At 34.8% G+C, this 20,132-nt stretch overlaps 1 protein-coding gene across 6 annotated transcripts in view; it reads right to left on the reverse strand.

The window, feature by feature from the left end:
- The window catches only part of LOC149783585 (MYND-type zinc finger-containing chromatin reader ZMYND8-like), a 148,562-nt gene that overhangs the window by 97,192 nt on the left and 31,238 nt on the right, over positions 1-20,132 (reverse strand). Inside the window, exon 1 of one of the 6 annotated variants that reach the window (XM_089931843.1) lies at positions 6,150-6,308. The exons of the other annotated variants lie outside the window; for them this stretch is intronic. The gene's annotated coding sequence lies outside the window, so the exon portion shown is untranslated. Of the gene's footprint in view, positions 1-6,149; positions 6,309-20,132 lie in introns of those variants that run through there. 6 annotated transcript variants of the gene reach the window in all.

The raw sequence follows: 20,132 nt of genomic DNA on the forward strand, positions 1-20,132 counted from the left end.
TTCTTATTTCAGCAAGCAATAAACAATTATCTTCTTGGCCTGTCACTCTTTGGCACACTCAAGTATCTTTTAAAATGGCTGACAAGCTACTGTCAGTAACTAATTAACCCCAATGAGAGGACTCAATTAAATAGGTCTTCATTTCATTATCTAATACATGTGGTACTGATTTTATCACTTTTTAAAACTTATATTTGAGCCCCACAACATAAATCATTAAATTACATCTTTTAGAAGGATGGGCCAGCTCAGTTGATGGAAAATCCAATTCAGACCCAGTGGGTTGCAAATTCGAACCAGTGCTCAGGTTATTTTGAGTAGCCTCGAATAAGGTATTTTTTCCTTAGCTAGGATTGTTAGAACTATGTGTAAAAAAAATAAATAGCTTATAACATCTAATATAGCCACATTAAATAAAGATTTATTCATTTCAAGTGACATAGTAAATAACTCCCTTGTGAAAGTTCTATAGGTTTGTCCCTTTAATTGAAACCCCATGGGATTTACCATAATATGAAGGAACTTTGGCATGCACACAGGGAACACGGGTCTATTATCTTGATTCATACTGCTGCAAAACCACTACTATCATAGACCCCACTTGCTTGATGATAACTCAGATACTTCCCCTATTTTAAGTTTGCCATTTCCAAACTAGTGATCCAAATTTCTTCTGCAGAACTGAAACAAATATGTACGATACTCACTTGAAGATAACTCACAGTCATAAATTCCCTTATTTTATTTTGCCATCTCTGAAATTCCATTGGGTGGTGGGGTTTTACTTGCACTTTCAGCACATTATAGGCTATATCGTGCTTAGGAAATGATAGCTAAGTACCAGCTGACCCAGACTAGACTGGGCGTGTAATGAAACCCAAAATACATGTACTTGGATTAAGAGTCTGACACTGTACCACAGCTCCTCAGCCCAGTATTTCAAAAAATGTTTGAACACAAAACTTGAGTTCAAGATAATGGTGCAGAAAGGTCAAAATTATGTGTACAAAACAGCTTTCACAGCATACTGAGTGGAACGTTTTGTTTCTCAAAAATATCTTAAAAACAAAATGAAAAAAAACTAGACAATAATGAATAGGGTGAAACAATCCACCTCTGCAGTGTATCGATATGATCCATGATACACAGCCATAATACATTATCATTACACATCAACTTGGCAATCTTTTCATCTTTAAAAGGTCTCTCATTTGTAGCATGGTACCTTTCTATACGTGTTAACATAATGGTTCGATTTCTAGTCTGTAAATTAAACAAAGAAATTGAAATCTTTTCATATGCCATTTTCATCCTTGACAAGATTAAGAAATATATACTTCCAAACAGACTAGGTGTCAATGGTTTTTATTCAGCCTTTAATGACATTCCAGGCTGGTCCATATGAAGGTGAAGGGCTCATCTTAGTCGCCATGCTTTTTGTTTGGCACTACATTTTAAAACATTTTAGCAATGTCAGGTCTTCACTTAAATTTGGATGACATTATGGTTCTAAAAAGTAGTGCAATTTTCCTGTGCAAGAAAATCTTATCCAGAACAAGTCCGAGTATAGAAGTGGAGATGACTAACAATTAGATCGTTTTACATTCTACCTCCCCCAGATGCAAAACAACTGCCGCAGACACAGACTCTTTTCCATGAGTGAAAACGGAAATTATTATAAACTCCCATTCCCCTTCTACAAATTAAGAAGGTGACTTTAACTCATGCAGTTTGGAATCTGCCCCTTGCTGATTCTGTGCTTATTTACTTCTATCATGCTGACACGTTCTGTCACTGATTATGTATGTCAGAGCAAAATGAGATATTTCAGACTTATTTCTCATGTACGATTTAAGTAATTTACAGATCATTTAATGTTATTGTTGTTGTTGTAGGGTTTAACACCATTTTTCTGCACACGATAGGCTATACATGGCGGCCAGTATTAACGGTAGAGGAAGAATCAGAGAAATTCCAGAAAGAACCACTGACCCACGAGAAGCTACTGGCAAGGGGATCATTTAATAGCCCTTTTGCAAGAAGTTTCTCTAATGCCTTGTATCTATTCCAATTGGGTTTGAATGCCAATACTTTCGGTGTGTAACACACTGAATAACCTATAGTTAGTTCTGATTGGTGGTTATTGTTTTACTCTGGTAATAAACAATCAATAAGGACCAATCAGAATTAAATGTAATATATTTTGCCACACCAGAAATGTAGCCCTCATTACAAATTGACATGATATGCATCAACAGCGATACTTCACATAAAAGTCGTTATTTAATGATCAGCAAAGTACATAATCATACAAGAATGATTTCTTGACATTAGTGTATGTTATCTGTGGATGAGCTTGAAGATGGGATAAAATAACCACTATGAAATTGGCTAGGGGGCAGGCAGATTCTGAACCACGCGAGTCAGTCATCCTGTGCATCGTAATTTTTTAGAAGGCAAGTGGATCATGGCAGTAATTTTTCTTTGTAGCTGACTTAAATGTGTGCCGGCACTCACCAAAAAATTATCAGTTTAAAGAAAAGGCAAACAGTTCATAATTATTTACACCTGCTGAAGATTCAACTTGCATAGGGTAAGAACTGTTTATATTCATCCTTCACCTCTTGTAACGACATAAACATAAATATGAAACAAATATTGATACATAAATATATCAATTAATCATTTTACCCCCCAAAACGAGTAACACCAAACAAGGACACCACGCCCTGCATGTCCAGCACATCATCAATGCACCACATAAAAAACTTGAACCCAACCCAAAGCAAACTGTCCCCAGAACAGTGAGGGGCAAGTCTCACTTCTCACTAATGTGTGCTTATAACAATTATGGCCAGCACCTCTCTAATCTATCAAATATACATGTACTCGCTTATAAAAAGAGTAAAACCGCAAAACTACACAGACCCTGATATGCCACTATACAATGCAATGGTAGATCAGGGTCTATAAGGATGACTTTACTGATTAGTCCAAAGAAACCGACCCAGATCTGCCAAGGTATTACGCGATGGCAGATCTGGTTCAATGCAGTTTGTGACTTGACTTACAAGCAAGTACACATGGTAATTATAAGTCCACCGGACATCATTACCATTCAAAATGAAAAATTCTACACCTGACTAGATGAAATAGGAAAACCACAAAGTACATCACGCAGTCACAGGACTGCATGGTCATTCAGATGTTAAAGTGGGTGGGCAGAAACACAAAACACGTCTGACTACCAAGAAATCAGTTCTGTCATACTTACTGAATAACAGTGGTGCTACAAGTGAGAAAGCTATTGATAACAAGTACCTTTTAAGCAATTCAGGAATGTGGTTTTGAACAATTTCATTACATGTGAAATTCTGGAGCAATCCATATTACTACTGTTATAAATTCTTTGTGTCCACAAGTGTAGAGGGTCATCATTGGTTCTGTTACTCTGTTATATCATTTGTCTGAATGTACAATGCTCCTATAAGGGATTTCATGCTATTATATCATCATTTGTTTGAATTTACAATGCTCCAAACAAGATTTCATGCTGAGCGATTTTCACAAAAGTACAGAGATTCTGAAGGTCAAAAGCAGTTGTTTTAAGTGGGGTTGGATGGTTGGGGGGGGGTCAGCTGACCACCTTTATCGATTATGCACTGAAGCTCATAATTTGTTGAGTAAATTATAAATTATTCATGAAAACAAGTCAATTCAGATTGTTACCAATATACAATCTGTGCAAATATAAAAATTTAGTTGCAAACATAAAAATAAAATTATCAGTTTGGCAAAAGAAATAATTCTGTAAACCTAGGCTCCATGCTAAATTTGCCTAAATTTTGTGCAGCTAAAAATTCTCCAATTTACAGTGAATTTAGGGCTTTTCATGGAAAAGCAGAAAGTTTAATACTGGTAATTTCTTTTCAGTGGAATGAACCACCAAACAGTAACTGAACTATAGTCGAAGAAGAGACTCCACCTCTGTTTTTTAAAAAACTGTGCTGTTATTAAATTATGTGATTAGACAAGAATAAGACTGGTGGTCAGCAAATTACAAAATCAGGGTACAAGTGAAATTGTAGGAAACAGTTATTACTTTGCTTCACATCCCTGAAATCAATCAAAATTATTAATTATTTTCTTTATTTATCCTTCTTATTAGTTTTTAAAAATTCAAGGCAAATTCTGAAGAAAGTTGTCATCTACCAGGTACACAATCTGAACTCTTAACAAAATCACTTTAGGAAGAAAAGGCGTGTCATTACAATCAGAATTTACTTTTGATGGGTGCTAACGAAAGTGAAAAAAGAAAATGCATATACAAGTTTAATGATGACCATACATGCTGTAGTGTCTAGGATACTGTGCTACATATAAATGAAAATGACAAAAAGAAATATTCAATGAAGCAGGAAGAAAAACATAAAATATTCAATGAAGCAGGAAGATGTAAATATTCAATGAAGCATGAAAAATACATGGATCTAACTTCTACATAAGTCATAATTCTGTCTGTTATGATTTGAAAGGTGAACACACCTATCAGTGTGTGTGATTTGGATCTTTTTTGACATAGCTTTAACAATTTTCCAGTCATATCACTACAATGTTCGCAGTGTGACAGTTTATAGTGATGTCTAGCACCGTGACATCATGCCGCAGACATGTAACATCATGTCCCACCCAGTCACTTTATCCTGACACCAGGCTGACCAGTCTTAACACGAACCTCTTACTGTAGACTGCCACATGCTGTAGATACCATTTTTATAAGTCTTGTTATGACTTAGTCAGGGTTCAAACCCGTGTCTTCCCCAATCTGAAGCAGACACTCTAGCCACTTAAGCCACCGGAGCAGTCAACACACCTATCAAATTTCATGACTATCAACAAATGCTTCTGTGATCACTATGACTTACTTTTATAGATAATAGTACCCTCTGCGGAGAAAATACTATTTAGCTATAACCCAAGAGAAATTGTCTGCAGTCACTGGGAACTTCATACATACCCAGTGTGACAATCCAATTATCATTCCTTATAAAGTTTCTGGCACTTTGCCAAACAAATTATGATCACAAGATAAATCAAACAACACTATGATTTAAACTCTCTTTTGCTTGCATATCAATTATATTTTAGCTGCTAAAATAAAAAAAAAATAAAAAAGATCTCCACAAATTGGCTTTTGAGTGGAACCCAGTATATCAACACTGCCATAATAAAATCAATGTCTGATTTGATAACGTTGATGGATCCTCCCCTCCCACCATCCTAACTATGCATTCAAAGAAATCAGAACAATAAAGGTACATTACTGTCTGGTACACTGTTCTCTTTACATCATTCAAGATGGATACACATATGTCCCATTACTGCCTGCCTAATTAAGCTAATAAAAACACAAAATACGGTACTGTTCTATTCACATCATGCATCCAGCATACACCACTTTCCTATCCGAGTCAAGTTTTTACAACAAGAAGTCATCCTGCCTTGGTATCAAACCCATAACTCTTTGATTACGAGTCCGACACTCCACCAATTGAGCTACAATATATAGTTCCAGTGTATTCTAATGAACAAGACTGTAATGTATTTGTAACCTGTAGAAAATGTTAGTAAAGTATATTGTTTTCCACCAAGCCTTGGTGGAATTTCAAGATAGTGATCACTCTCGTGTCCATGTGCATTCAGACATACATTCGTCCATCCATCCACACCCTAGATTAACGTTATTGGGAATAAGGTCAATGTAAAGTTATCCTTGCTAAATATAAAGGCAAGCTTGACAAAAAAATCTGAGTTTCGTATTTTAGTCAGTTACGAGTGAATTTTTTTTACTTTCACAAAAACGTGTCCAAAACTAATGCCAAATTACACAGCGTATGGCAAGCTGTATAGCACGACAATCTGAACAGTAATATTAAATACCATTATACATCTGTAAACATAAGATATGTCAATCTGATCTTTGTGCAAATCAATTTTTACCCCTACATGAAAGAGCAGACATCTCTATACATATGTTCCAAATAAACAGGCTGACAATGACTAAACATGCGCAACATGCTCAACATATTTACAGCATGCGAATCATTCTGAATGATGCGCATTTGTATTTGCAACCTGGTATACCATACACTAAAAAGGAACAATTCCTCTTCTTTTACTTCAATGCAGACATGTGTATATTAACCCTGGCTGTCTTCTTTATCCTTGGAGTGCTCTCAGTTGAATCTACTGTTTGCCCTTGTATCTGCTATTACACAGATCAAAACACATGGCCTATTTTCTACACAGCAGACTGAACTGGGTGGTACTCAATTAGTCAAACGTTAATCACATGACTGAGCACCATGGCAACTTGTTTCTAATTGGCTGGCTGCCAGAGAGATTGGACCTGAGAGTGTATATAATGAGATTGCCACTACTGTGCTTAAAGGCATAATCAGTGGGGCTACCAGTGGGGGCAATATCAATCTGTGTCAAAAATTCAATAAAAACTGGAAAGAATGTGGTATTTGGTGAAAAATGCAAAATAAATAGCAGCAAATAAGCTATTTACTTTGGTTAAATTAATATTTTAACAAGAACTGTCATTATTGATAGCGTGTACCATTATAATCACATTAGTTTTGGTACTTCTCTACTTATAAATTTAAATGATATAACAGACAAGTTAACTGAAAATAGAATGAGTTAAACATAAAAAATCTGAAATCAGATAAATGAATGTATATCGCCCACTGCAGGATAAATTTTAAATGATATTATTTTGAAATCCTAAAATTACATTTTATGTAATTTTGCTTAAATATTAAAATTGTTAAAGTCAAAATTAAAAGCAAAAATTTCAAAAGTATCAGAAAATAAGTGAGGAAGAGCCCAAAGAAGAACGAACAACCCATGGTAAGCTACTGGCTAGCTATATCTCATCCCCACAGTGTCCAAGCTGAGACTCAAACCCTTGCAGACAGAGAGATGTTAGAGATCTGTAAAGGCGGGTGCCAGAGACCACTCGGTGAACAAGGCCCCTTACAATAATAATAACAAAATAATAATAATATTGTACAAAATTATGATATGTAAAGGCACAAAGATGGAAAAAAAAGAATCAATGGAGCTATCAAAATTATTTTTACTCTCAAGTCACAAATGATATTTCCAATAAAAAATTTAAACAAGAATGCAAACACACTGCACCATAAAACCAGAGTCTACAATATTTTTTTTACAATATTTATTATTTTGAGCGAACAGTATAGACCTTGATTAGCTGACACATACGTGTGTGTGTGTGTGTGTGTCTGCATGTGTGTGTGTGTGTATGTGTGTGTGTGTGTGCGTGTGTCTGCATGTGTGTGTGTGTGTGTGTCTGCATGTGTGTGTGTGTTTTAATGGCACATCAGAAGAAACCTGGCTATAATAGCGCTGAGAAGAAACTACAAGGTAAAAATGGTAAAAATGACAAAAATATAAAACTTTAACTAGATAAACACTTACCAAACAAGAAACCAAAGATGCCAGACTTGGGTCTACCCTGTTTGAATTTATGTATTTTACACATATGAATGTGTGTGCAATGACCAGGCTGTTGAAATGAGTTTGATTTGAATTCAATTACTTCAAATAAATAATTTTCACTCATTGCATGTATCAGACCAAAGTCTCGTAAATATTGGTGCAAAAGTTATTAACTAAGATATCAGTGTCATTAGTGAATCCAAATCCAATGCTATTGTGAAAAGAACTTATCATCTTTATTATTATTATTATTATTATTATTAGATATGTCGAGAGAGAGGCACTGGACAAGGACATAGCTGTAATTGAAAACCTAATTTTATTAAAATCTAGATCTCCACAGTCCTTTGTAAAGATCTGACAGAAGCTGCTTAGGGGTCACTTTCTGTTGACCTTTCAATCAGCTAACGAAAATGTAGCTTTCAGAAATCTGGAAGTGAATCAAATTGTTTGGCATGCACTGATGTTTTTCAGCCATACTACTCAATCTCCCAAATATGAAGATACAAGACTTCATCTGATTGGCTGATAAAATTAGCAATTATTGTAATAACATAGGTCACCAGAACATGACCCCTAGGACAATGGAGATGTGAGTTTATTCAGATTGTAGAAAACCTAGATGACCTAATTTATGACAGGTGATAAATCACTAATGATTTCCCAAAGTCCCATATTCTTTTGTCTGTTTTATCATTTTCTTTCACCGAACTCTTATTGTGATTATTAAAAATGCATTTTTCTTTTCCATTACCTCATAAGAGACAGAAGTCGCAGTGACCAAAATTCTTAATGCCAGCAAGGGCTCTTACTCTGGTATGCAACAAACTGTCTTGCATGATACATATCTGTGCCAAGTTTCATGAAAATCTCTACACGCTGTAGAAGCACATGTTAACGGACAGTCAGACATACAGATAATGGATGTACCATAACAAAATGTCTCAAACAGGACTATGGGGAGAATAACTTATAATGTATATATGGTGGAAACATTAATCGCACAAACCTAATCTGTGGGGAAAATTAATTGTACCTTAATAATTAGTCAATTGTAAATTTTGATAAAACAAAGAATGATGATTTAATTAAGTCCAGTTCTCAAGTTATACAGGAATCCCAAATGTTTTGAACTGGATTTATGAGCTCACTATTATAATAAAACAAGCACAACAAAGAATTCCTGTATTGAGTGCCTGCAGGTGATCAAAATGATTCATGATTTATATTTTCCAGTTACCTGTTATTTAGATTTTTGGGCTACCATTGGAGTCGGGAAATATTCTTTTGTTCTCAATGAATGAACAGAAGAAAATGAGGTGTATACAGCACTCTCTCTGTTAGACCCTTCAATATAACACAGTTCCTATAATAAGGCAGATATGGACATAAGACCCTTCAATATAACATAGTTCCTATAGTAAGGCAGATATGGACATAAGACCCTTCAATATAACACAGTTCCTATAATAAGGCAGATACGGATTAAGACCCTTCAATATAACACAGTTCCTATAATAAGGCAGATATGGACAGAAGACCCTTCAATATAACACAGTTCCTATAATAAGGCAGATACGGACATAAGACCCTTCAATATAACACAGTTCCTATAATAAGGCAGATATGGACATAAGACCCTTCAATATAACACAGTTCCTATAATAAGGCAGATACGGGCATGGATCCTATTTCATTATGAAGAAGTAGAATTAAATGTTGCTGTCGTAGTTAGTGCCATTTATCAGCACATAACAGGCTAAATATGGTGGCCAGAATAACTGGTGGAGGAAGAATCCAAGAATATGCTGGTAAGAACCACTGACACATGGAAAGCTACTTGCAAGCTTTCTCACATACCTTCATTGAGTAAAGGCAAGAACTCAGCCACTCGGGGTCCTGAGGATTAAATGTAGTATGTACTTCATGGCACCCATGGATTCTGTTATGAGGAACGGCTGTATTTGGTACCTTCAATAGAACTTTTTTTCTTTTTTTACTGCATTCAGTATTGCATTTCATCGCATCAAATGCTTAATGTGTGGGCTAAGTTTTCTCATTTGCCAGTACTAATTGCTGTTATCAGTTTTCTTTAACTAAAAGTTCAGTTAATGATACCTTCAACTAAACAATATACGTGTATACTCCAATTTGCATGTAATGGCCCCTGAAGGGACATAAAAGAAGTGCTCTTAATTAAAAAAAATATTGATATGCTGTGAAACACTTATGAACTTCTGTATAATTGGGGCTTATTAAACTTAGTCTTTGTTCACAGGTAAGCGTTATATACCAATGGCAGCTGTAACTGATTAACTGGTCTGACTGCACTTCATATTTCTACTAGTTCTTTAGTACACAACAGGTAAGTACTGTAGGTAAACTACCGTATTTATCAAGTGATAAGCTCATGCTTTATTATAAGCCCCAACCCCAATTTTTTAAAAGTTTTTAGTAAAGTATATGCTTAGGGCATTTTTGTCTAAGAAAAAGCCCACTCTATACGTTTTTGACAAATATATGAGACTGGTTCCATGGGCGAAAAATGTAAGAACTATTGTAGCTTGGTCAGAAAGGGTTAAGTCAACTTCTATAACCTGCACAGAAATAAAGACTGTCACAGAAAATGATGGATATGCCACTATAACAAATTTGACAGCAACCATAAAAGATAAAGTGAAATATTATTGTGCTACATACAATAGATAAATACAGAAACGTCATTTTCATGATCATTCTCTCATTGTTTACGCTAGAATAACCTTATTAATACATAGCTTCAAGTCGTTCAACATGACTAGATGTCTATTCTGTCACAGGCATTCACATATTCCCATACTTAAAGCACATTCTTCAGAACCTGCTCTCCTATCAAGGTTTGGGTGCTAACCATATCATTTTTGGGGAGGGGGGGATGAGATATGCAGCAGGGCCTGGGGTTTTATTTTTGACAGTTCTGGACTCCAAATAACTTGGGAAAAAATTACTCTATTATCGTTTTAGTTGGAAAAAAATCTTGAGATAAGTGGGAAAAAAATATCCGTTGGAAAGAAAATCAGTCGCCCACCTGAAAATTATGTGGTCTGTCCCTTTGAAGGTGAGCGTGTGTGTAATTTGGATATTTAACGTAGCTTTAACAATTTTTCCAGTCATATCGCTACGTTGTCTGCAGTGTGGCAGTTTATGGTGATGTCGAGTACTGAGGCATCATGCTGCAGACATGTAGCATGATATCCCACACAGTCACATTATCCTGACACCAGGCCGATCAGTCCTAACACTAAGCTCTTAATGCTGAGCACCAAGCGAGGCAGTTGTTAGTACCATTTTTATCAGTCTTTGGTGTGACTCGACCAGAGATTGAACCCACGACCTAATGCATATCAGGCTTGAAGGTGAAGCTTCTTTCTAAAAGTCAGACTGACCAAAATACCCTCTTTTCAAATATGTTTGTAAGTTAGTTATCCCAATATGAGGTATAAGAACACGAGACCATACTGCGCTCAATACCAAACGTTTATTTACTACAAATTTTCAGTTTTGAGCTGTACTTATACAGGAAAATATGTGATGACAAACTTCTTTCCAAACCTAAGTTTTCAAAATAAACCCATTTTTGAAATCTAGGTTCTCCCACGTTTTTAAGCATAATTCTCATGTCTTTTTCTGGAAGAAACTCAATTAATTCATGGTTCACGTATGACTAGCACTCAAAGGAAAAACAAATTTGGCTTTGAAAACATGCATTTTTTAAAATCAAAATTTGATTCTTCATTTAGACTCTCCCATAACATCTGAATCAGACATAGGATCAAGTACTAAACCACATGATGTATTAATAGAAAGAAGTGTAACTATAGTAATTAAAATAAATTTACATGTAAATCATTCAAATTTACAGAATAAAAATGTCTTCTATGGATTTAGCAAGATCTGGTAGTAAAAATTCACCACACAGATGTGTTGGGAGTGGGAGTGGTCGTAAGATGACTTACTAAAGATAATGTTAAACACAGTGATTTTTGACAATACCTTTTCATTATCTTACGGAAATTGTGGAAAAAAAGCATTATTATATTTCAATTCAATTTATCATGATTACACACTGCAGAGAACATATCAACATGTTGGTACAATGTAACACCAGAAAGTGACCGAATATTGTGCCTTAGATAAAATGTAAAACATTCCTGCATGTGTCCATCAACCACATATCAAGCATACAAAGTTTAAATAAAAACATCCAACTGGCTTATGAGGAAAAACAATAAATAACCCAATAAAATTTTTCAATAAAGTGTTTGAAATACTAGCTATAGATAAAATGGTCAATCTTTAATGGGTGTATATACCAAACCCATATCCTAGTGATGGGAATCAGTCAGAAATTCATAATCGATAATCGGTTCCACTTAACCAACTGATAATCGATTATAATCGGTTACTAAGAGAAAATGATAATTTTTTTTTGTTATTCAGTTATATCTTTGATCAATAGTTCAAGATGTTAGTAAATGTACAGGAGTAATCTCTTTTAATGACATGTATACTTTAACCTGATAATAATATTACATTTTTGTCTATTGTGTTATGTGTTATTTTTGTTCTACATCTTTGTTAAATGAATGCAACTTTTTATGGCTGATAAGTCATATGCAACTGAAATACTGCTAGAATTTCCCAAAATCCTTTCATTTATATGTGATGTGTCTATAATTTTAAGTGTAGAAGGACATGGTTTTCTTGTTTGTCATTGTTTACAAATACTACAAAAAATGTTGCATTTAAAACTGAAACAAATCATCAAAATGTGTTTAAATTTATTAATTCAACTATTTAACAACTTGATCATGTAATAATGGCTATAAGTTCCTAATTATGAAATTTTGCACCTATGAAATATCATATGGTTTTATATTTGTAGTTGTGAAGGGAATTAATAAATTTCAGGTCATCTTTAGTGGCTGGGAGTTTTACTAACCTTTGTGCTTTGCATACAACTAAAAGGTAGTCTCCCTTTACACATAATCGATTATGGAGTTTCACAAATGATTATCTTACTGGTTTGCTCAACCAACTGATGATCGATTATAATCAATTATCGGAACAACACTACCATATCCAGCCTAAAAAGCTTACATATGAAGTCCTTAATGGGCATCTATCACAACCCCGTATCCAGCCTACAAAGGTTTCATATAAAATCCTTAAATGGGCATCTATCACAACCCCATATCCAGACTACAAAGCTTACATATAAAATCCTTAATGAGCATCCATCACAACCCCATATCCAGTCTACAGCTTATATGCAAAATCCTCTAAGCACTTTATGAGGAGACAGAAGCAATGACAAGCTGAATCCAAGATACTGGGCTGAAGGAAAAAGATATAACCTCATTGGGCATCTATACCAACCACATTTCTAGCCCATACATTTTCATTAAAACCTGGGTGATAAAAAATGACAACAAATTCAATTTTCAAATTACCAGCTTTGTTTGATAATTTTTCAAAATCTTTATTAAAAAAGTCCAAACCAGAAGTAAAAATTAAATCTATTTGGATATCTACACCAGCCCTTTATTTAACCTATCCAGTTTTTACAGAATCTATATTGTCTGGAAGAAGCCCAGGTAGGCTAATTTCTCAAAATAACCATCACCATATGAGGACCTCTTCATGAGCATACTGCATGTTCGAACTATCAAGTTTTAACAAGATCCTGTAACTTGTGTGGGAGGCAAAGCTAAGACAACTAAAATGTCTGTTCCAACCAACAAATTAAAACATAACGGCACATCATGTAGACTACAAAGTTTGACTAAAATCCATTCAGCTCTTTTCATAAGAAGCAATTACATTTCCCTTTTTTCAAACATTTTTCAAGAAAAATATTTCCAAAAGGGGCAAGAGAAAATTTGTTTGATACCTTATTGCACATCTATACCAAACACTTCTACATACATATATGAAATATGAATTATCAGTGAATGACAAACTCAGATTAACAAAAGTAACTGCCTAAGAAAAATAACCTTTTCAAGCGATACAAATAGGAATGGTGATCAATTTGGTCACATATTTATTGCAAACTGAATGATGATGTGTACTTATTCGGTCATTTGGACCCCAATCCACTATAAACCGCATGAAAAGAACTTGCATTTACAAAATTCAGCCACTGATTGCATCCTGTTAAGTGAAAAAAGGTGTAATAAACCTAAGGACAGAACTTTTTTGTATGTCTGAATTGTGTGTGTGTGTGTGTGTGTGTGTGTGTGTGTGTGATTTGGATTTTTAGTGTAGCTTTAACAATATTTCAGTCATATCACTATGATGTCTGCAGTGTGGCAGTTTATAGTGATGTCTAGCACTGGGGCAGACATGTAGCCTGATGTCCCACCAGTCATATTATCCTGACACCAGGCCGTATGTCTAAATTGGCATTGAAGGCATTTTATTCTTTGCAGAGCATGGCTTTCGCCAAAGGACATAATCAGGTTTGATACCCCATGTCGAACCAAGAAGGTGTGTAGAAACCAGGATTAGGTTGAAAGAAAATCAAACGATAGGCATGTCAACCAATTAGGGATGAGAGAAGCTAAATCTCCCCGTGGGAGGAGCTTGTCCTTTAGGCTATAAAATACATCATTCTTATTTATAAACACACAGAGAAACATTAGTGCGCTGCTAGTTCTCAAAGAGAAGAGATGTGTCATCTGAAGTAGAGTAGAAAGCCTGTGTTGAACAGGGAGTTCTAGCTATAAGTCACTCTGAGACGTAACTTGTAATAAGAAGGGAATCTGAACTGGGTGAAACATCCTTCTAAAGGTAAGATGGTATCTTGGCTGAGTCTTTGTCCTTGAGCTTGCTCAATTTATTAGAATACTGAACCATAATGTATATTTTGTATATTTGAATTTATTACAAACTGAATGATAATGTGTACTTACATTTATCAGAAAGTGGATTGCGAACTATGCTAAATTAAACTGTGTTTGATTTATGTGCATATGGATTTATATGTATAATTTTGTAATTCTTGGAACACATGCAATAGGAATGATCACTTATTAATGATGGGTAGACTGCTGTGCCCGAACCTATAAACATTTAGATAATGTGAGCATGTTACAAAAATGATCTTTTATATTTGATAAACTTGTTCTCTCTTCAACCTTGAGTTGTTTTATGTATGTAGAATGTCAGCAATTTTAATGCACACCTTCTGCAGTATTACTTCTGATACCACAGCAGTGTTGTGAAAAGGGCAATAACTCTTAACAAATCAGGAAAGAACTAAGAGCTGTCAATATGACCAACTTTAAATAATAACCATAATATGTACCAAGTTTCACTGCAGTCCATACCATAAACAAAAGTCCCAAGAAGGGACTGACACTCTAATGGCCATAAATGATTTCCAGGAATTTAACAATGTTTGTTTTTTGAACTGCTGTGTGTTGTTACCCTAACCCTAAAGCAAGCCAGCCATATATCAAGCCTACAGTGTTTCAATAAATTCATTCAGGCAGTGTGGAAGATGAAGTGTGAAGTGAGGAAGATTTTAATTCTCATAATAATCTCTTTTAAAAATACAGTTTCAATAAATACCCTTACAATGAGCCAGAAGATGACAGTAAAACCTTTTTGGATAGGATTCATCAACCACACATCTGGCCAAGAAAGTGTCAAAAAAAAGAGTTCAAGCAATTTGCGCATAGAAGAGATGGTGAAATTTATTATAAAAATACCAATTTGTTTCAGAATTTTTAATTAAATTTTCCCAAAAATTGGCCAGAGGAAGACAGTTAAATTTTCAATTCACATTTTCAGCATATCAGACACATGGAGGAAAATGGCAAAAAACACTCTTCACTTAAGTATAATGACAATAATACTACTATAAATTGTCATTATATTCTTTTTAAAAAAAAATCTGTCAGAACATTCAAGTTTAATTTCCCTTGACAAATTCTTAATTGCTTTATATTACAAAGGCTTTGTAATAATATTAGTTCTTTATAACGTTTGATGGGTTATAGCATTTGGTTTGTGTGGTCCCGCAATAAATGAGCTAAATAATAAAATTTCTAACAAATGACTCACCAGTGCTGGTTAACAATAACTGTTGTTTTTATCACCTAAAACACTAATGCCAGGTAAACATTAAAGTCATTTAAATAAAGCTGCGATTAATCAGACCTCCGAATTCATGTAGCCAAATATTAACTAATCATACACAAAGCCATTGGGGTCATACAAGATTTATTATATGTATACAATATTTATAAACAAGAACAAAAAGTTAATAATTATTATGGGGTTAATATCACATATATTTCACTTAAAACTTGTGTTGGAAGATTTATTTTGCTTTTGGTTTTTACTGCAACTTTTCATGCCAACAGCTATATCAAACCAAGGAAATGAGACCTAAGTGTTTTTAGGAATGACATAGAGGCAGCCAACATGGAAAAGAAAAGAAATAAATTTCCAAATACCAATTTTTTTGATAATTTTAAAAACCTTCTCAAACATGTGAATGAGGAAATAAAAAAATACCTTGCTGCACATCTTACAGACCTCAAATATAGCATACAATGTACAAATAAAATCCTACAATCTGTGTGAGAAGAGATGAACTTGACTTTCAAAATACAGTCTTTTGCCATTTTTTATAGCAATTTCCTCACAAATGAGGAAGAGGAAAAACTTCTGCTTACAAAGTTTCATTAGTGTCAAAGAAGAAGCATTAATGAACTGAATTCCCAAATACATACCCTCTATTGGCAATTTTTAAAGAATTTTTGCTTAAAAAATGAGCCAGTCATAGAAGTGAACTGTATTGCAAATCTGCACCAACCAAATATCCAGGCCACAAAATTAATAACATTGTGTATGGGGATAAGTAATTATAAAAAAATATCAATTCTGGACAATATATCAAGAAATTTCCCCTAAAACAGGCCAGTGGAAAAAACCACATCTAGCCCAAATGTTTCCAATACAATCCTTTAATGAATGTGGTAGGAGATGAATGACAGAACAGATTCTGAAATTATCTCATTTATGACATTTTTTTTCAAGCAATTACCTGCAAAATGGAAATGAGTAAAAAACTAAAACTATATTGTGCATCTAAAGCAGTGCAACCACATATCTAGCCTACAAATCCTCTAACCAAAGCATCTATAGCATTGCAACCACATATCTAGCCTACAAATCCTCTAACCAGTGCATCTATAGCAGTGCAACCAAATATCTAGCCTAGAAATTATCTAACCAGTGCATCTATAGCAGTGCAACCATATATCTAGCCTACAAATCCTCTAACCAAAGCATCTATAGCATTGCAACCACATATCTAACCTACAAATACTCTAACCAGTGCATCTATAGCAGTGCAACCACATATCTAGCCTACAAATCCTCTAACCAAAGCATCTATAGCATTGCAACCACATATCTAGCCTACAAATCCTCTAACCAGTGCATCTATAGCAGTGCAACCACATATCTAGCCTACAAATCCTCTAACCAAAGCATCTATAGCAGTGCAACCACATATCTAGCCTACAAATCCTCTAACCAAAGCATCTATAGCATTGCAACCACATATCTGGCCTACAAATCCTCTAACCAGCACATCTATAGCAGTGCAACCAAATATCTAGCCTAGAAATTATCTAACCAGTGCATCTATAGCAGTGCAACCACATATCTAGCCTACAAATCCTCCAACCAGTGCAACCACATATCTAGGATACAAATCCTCTAACCAGTGCAAAAGTCATGAGCTGAAGTATCACAAACTTTTTCAATAGCTTTTAAAGAAAGTTTTTCACAAATAATGTTTCAAAGTTATAAGCCACTTTAAAATGAATACAATTTTCTTTAAAGTCAAATAGTTTTTCATTGAAAATTTTCAGAGGTAACACCTTTAGTTGAAAGTGAATATAAGCTAGCAAAAAAAAGCATGATTTACATTTTTAGATAACTTACTTTCAATGCAATTTTTCTATCTATCTCTGTGTGTGTGTGTGTGATTTGCATTTTTAACATAGCTTTAACAAAAATTCAGTCATATCGCTATGGTGTCTGCAGTGTGGTAGTTTATAGTGATATCAAGCACTGGGGCATCATGCCGCAAACATGTAGCATGATGTCCCACCCAGTCACATTATCCTGACACCAGGCCGACCAGTCCTAACACTAACCTCTTAATGCTGAGCATCAAGCAAGGCAGCTGTTAGTACCATTTTTGTAAGTCTTTGGTATGACTCGGTCGGGTATTGAAACCCACTACCCTCCACATCCGAGGCAAATGCTCTAACCACTAGACCACCGGAGCATTTTTTCTATCTGCAATATTAATTTTACCTCCTATATGTAACTGTATGAAATGTGGGGAATTTTACACCATGTAAGATGGTGAAAAAATAACAAAACATTAACCAAGAACTCGAAAGGTCATTACAATTTTAAAAAGTTTACTTGCATGAAAAACGGAGAGTCAATGGAAAAATTCTTTGCTGGAAAGTCGACAAAGCTGGTCATTTTGTTTCAATATTTTTATTCCATAATATAGTCTAATGTGACAATATCAGAGTATTGATGGGTTCATTTTTGTCAATTTCCAGAAATGCAGTAAGCTTTCACAGTATTCTCCATACATCCAGCCATGGTATATGGATTAACTTTACAAGCAGTGAAATTTTCAAAATATCTAGTTAGCTCCACACCTGTTTTTGAAATCCAATTTTCAAACAACCAGTTATCATCAACTCTCTTCATTTTCCTGAAGTAAAGATATTTATCCCCCACTGACTAAAATGTCAGTTTTCCACATGAAATTGTCTCTACATTCAGCAAGCACATCACTGACACCATTCTGTCACTGACTGATAGTACCATTCTACAGTTATTTCCTTCTTTTCAAAAGAGCACACATAAAATAATGACATATTACACCTTTAAATGTACACTTCCATGAAGTAGTAGATGGAGTGCAATACACATATAACCAGAATTGTATCCTGTCTGAAAAAGTAAAGTACGACTGAAATCATATCCTAACTGAAATGGGTTAAGCCATATAAATACATACATAATTATGGTTGTTGTTTTTGTTGTAGGGTTTAATGCCATTTTTCAGCACATGATAGGCTATACATTTTGGCCAGTATTAATGGTGGAGGAAGAACCCAGAAAAAACCCGGAAAGAACCACCGACCCACGAGAAGCTACTGGCAAGCTTTCTCACATACCCACATTAGCTGCATACTTATGATGACATAGTAAAAAAGATATAAACAATAAAAAAGAACATTTTTATGATATACAAGTAGTTGTAATATCAAGAGTTTATATCCTTTTATAAATTATTTTAATAAATAACTGTTCTTACACACTGCTTCAAGGCTATTATTTTTGTCAGCCACCATACCCCAGATTTTACTGAATGAAAGCCCCAGGTTTTGAGTATCACTGGAACACAGACAGTTGTATATGCTAAGTCCATGCATCCACATTTACCTTGAACAGTCACTACAGGTGAGGTCTCACATGAAAAGTATGCAGGACTGCATGCTTTTCACTGAGGCATCTGATGAGTTCTAATTCCCATACATAAACATATGTACAACACACAGCTTAACCTAGTGATGGTAACACCTACCACAATATGTAGTCATTAAAATCCAAAGTTTAGCAATGAACAAACATATCTATTCCTACTTCCAACTACACCGGTCAGAAAGGGCTGACTGGGTAGGACAGGATACATACAGCATGAAAGGATACATGATTATGAACACAAATTCTTAAGCTATGTTAGTAAAGCATAAATAACTGTAGATCAGTGACCATATATGGTCATAAAGGTGCTGGACTAACAGATATGCATATAAATGTTAAGTTTCTTGACAGGGGCATAAACAGCACCCAATAACGCTGAACACAATATTTCAAGTCAATCAAGGGTGTGGTAATAATACTTATGCATGCAATTATCCAGTTACAATGGTGCTTGAGTCTGATTGCACTTCAGTGATGCAAGGTGAATTACTCATCACAATGCATCCCCTCACCAAGTTTCACGATTCCAGGTACAACAGTAATGTACAGGATGCCAAAAAAACTTAACATACAACAAATACAAAATGATAAAATGTCGCACTGACCTCTTTTGTTGTAAGGGTGTAGCACTAAGAGAGATCAATGTTTTATCTACCATGCATCATGCGTCAAAAGAGCAGCCTTTTCCGATTTGACAAAAAATATTGTCGCCGGTACATAAATTGATGCATCCCAATGTCATGTTCTGCTGATTAACACAAAACAAATGTTTGGTCTAAAAATCGTCCCTGCTACGTAAATTGACACACACCAGTGTTATGTTTTGCTGATTAACACAAAATAAAGGTTTGTTATAAATACTTTATTAGCTAAATTGCAACTCTCCCAAACAGGGAAAACATGCACACATCAGTTCCTTATGCTAATGTTATCATAATACATAGGGCTTCAACTGAGTGTGGAGACTGGAGCTGACCTTATGTGACCTGTAACTGTCACATCATCTGTAGCAACAG

Source organism: Sinohyriopsis cumingii, chromosome 14, assembly GCF_028554795.1.
Source record: "Sinohyriopsis cumingii isolate HCF-2022 chromosome 14, ASM2855479v2, whole genome shotgun sequence".
NCBI lineage: Eukaryota > Metazoa > Mollusca > Bivalvia > Unionida > Unionidae > Sinohyriopsis > Sinohyriopsis cumingii.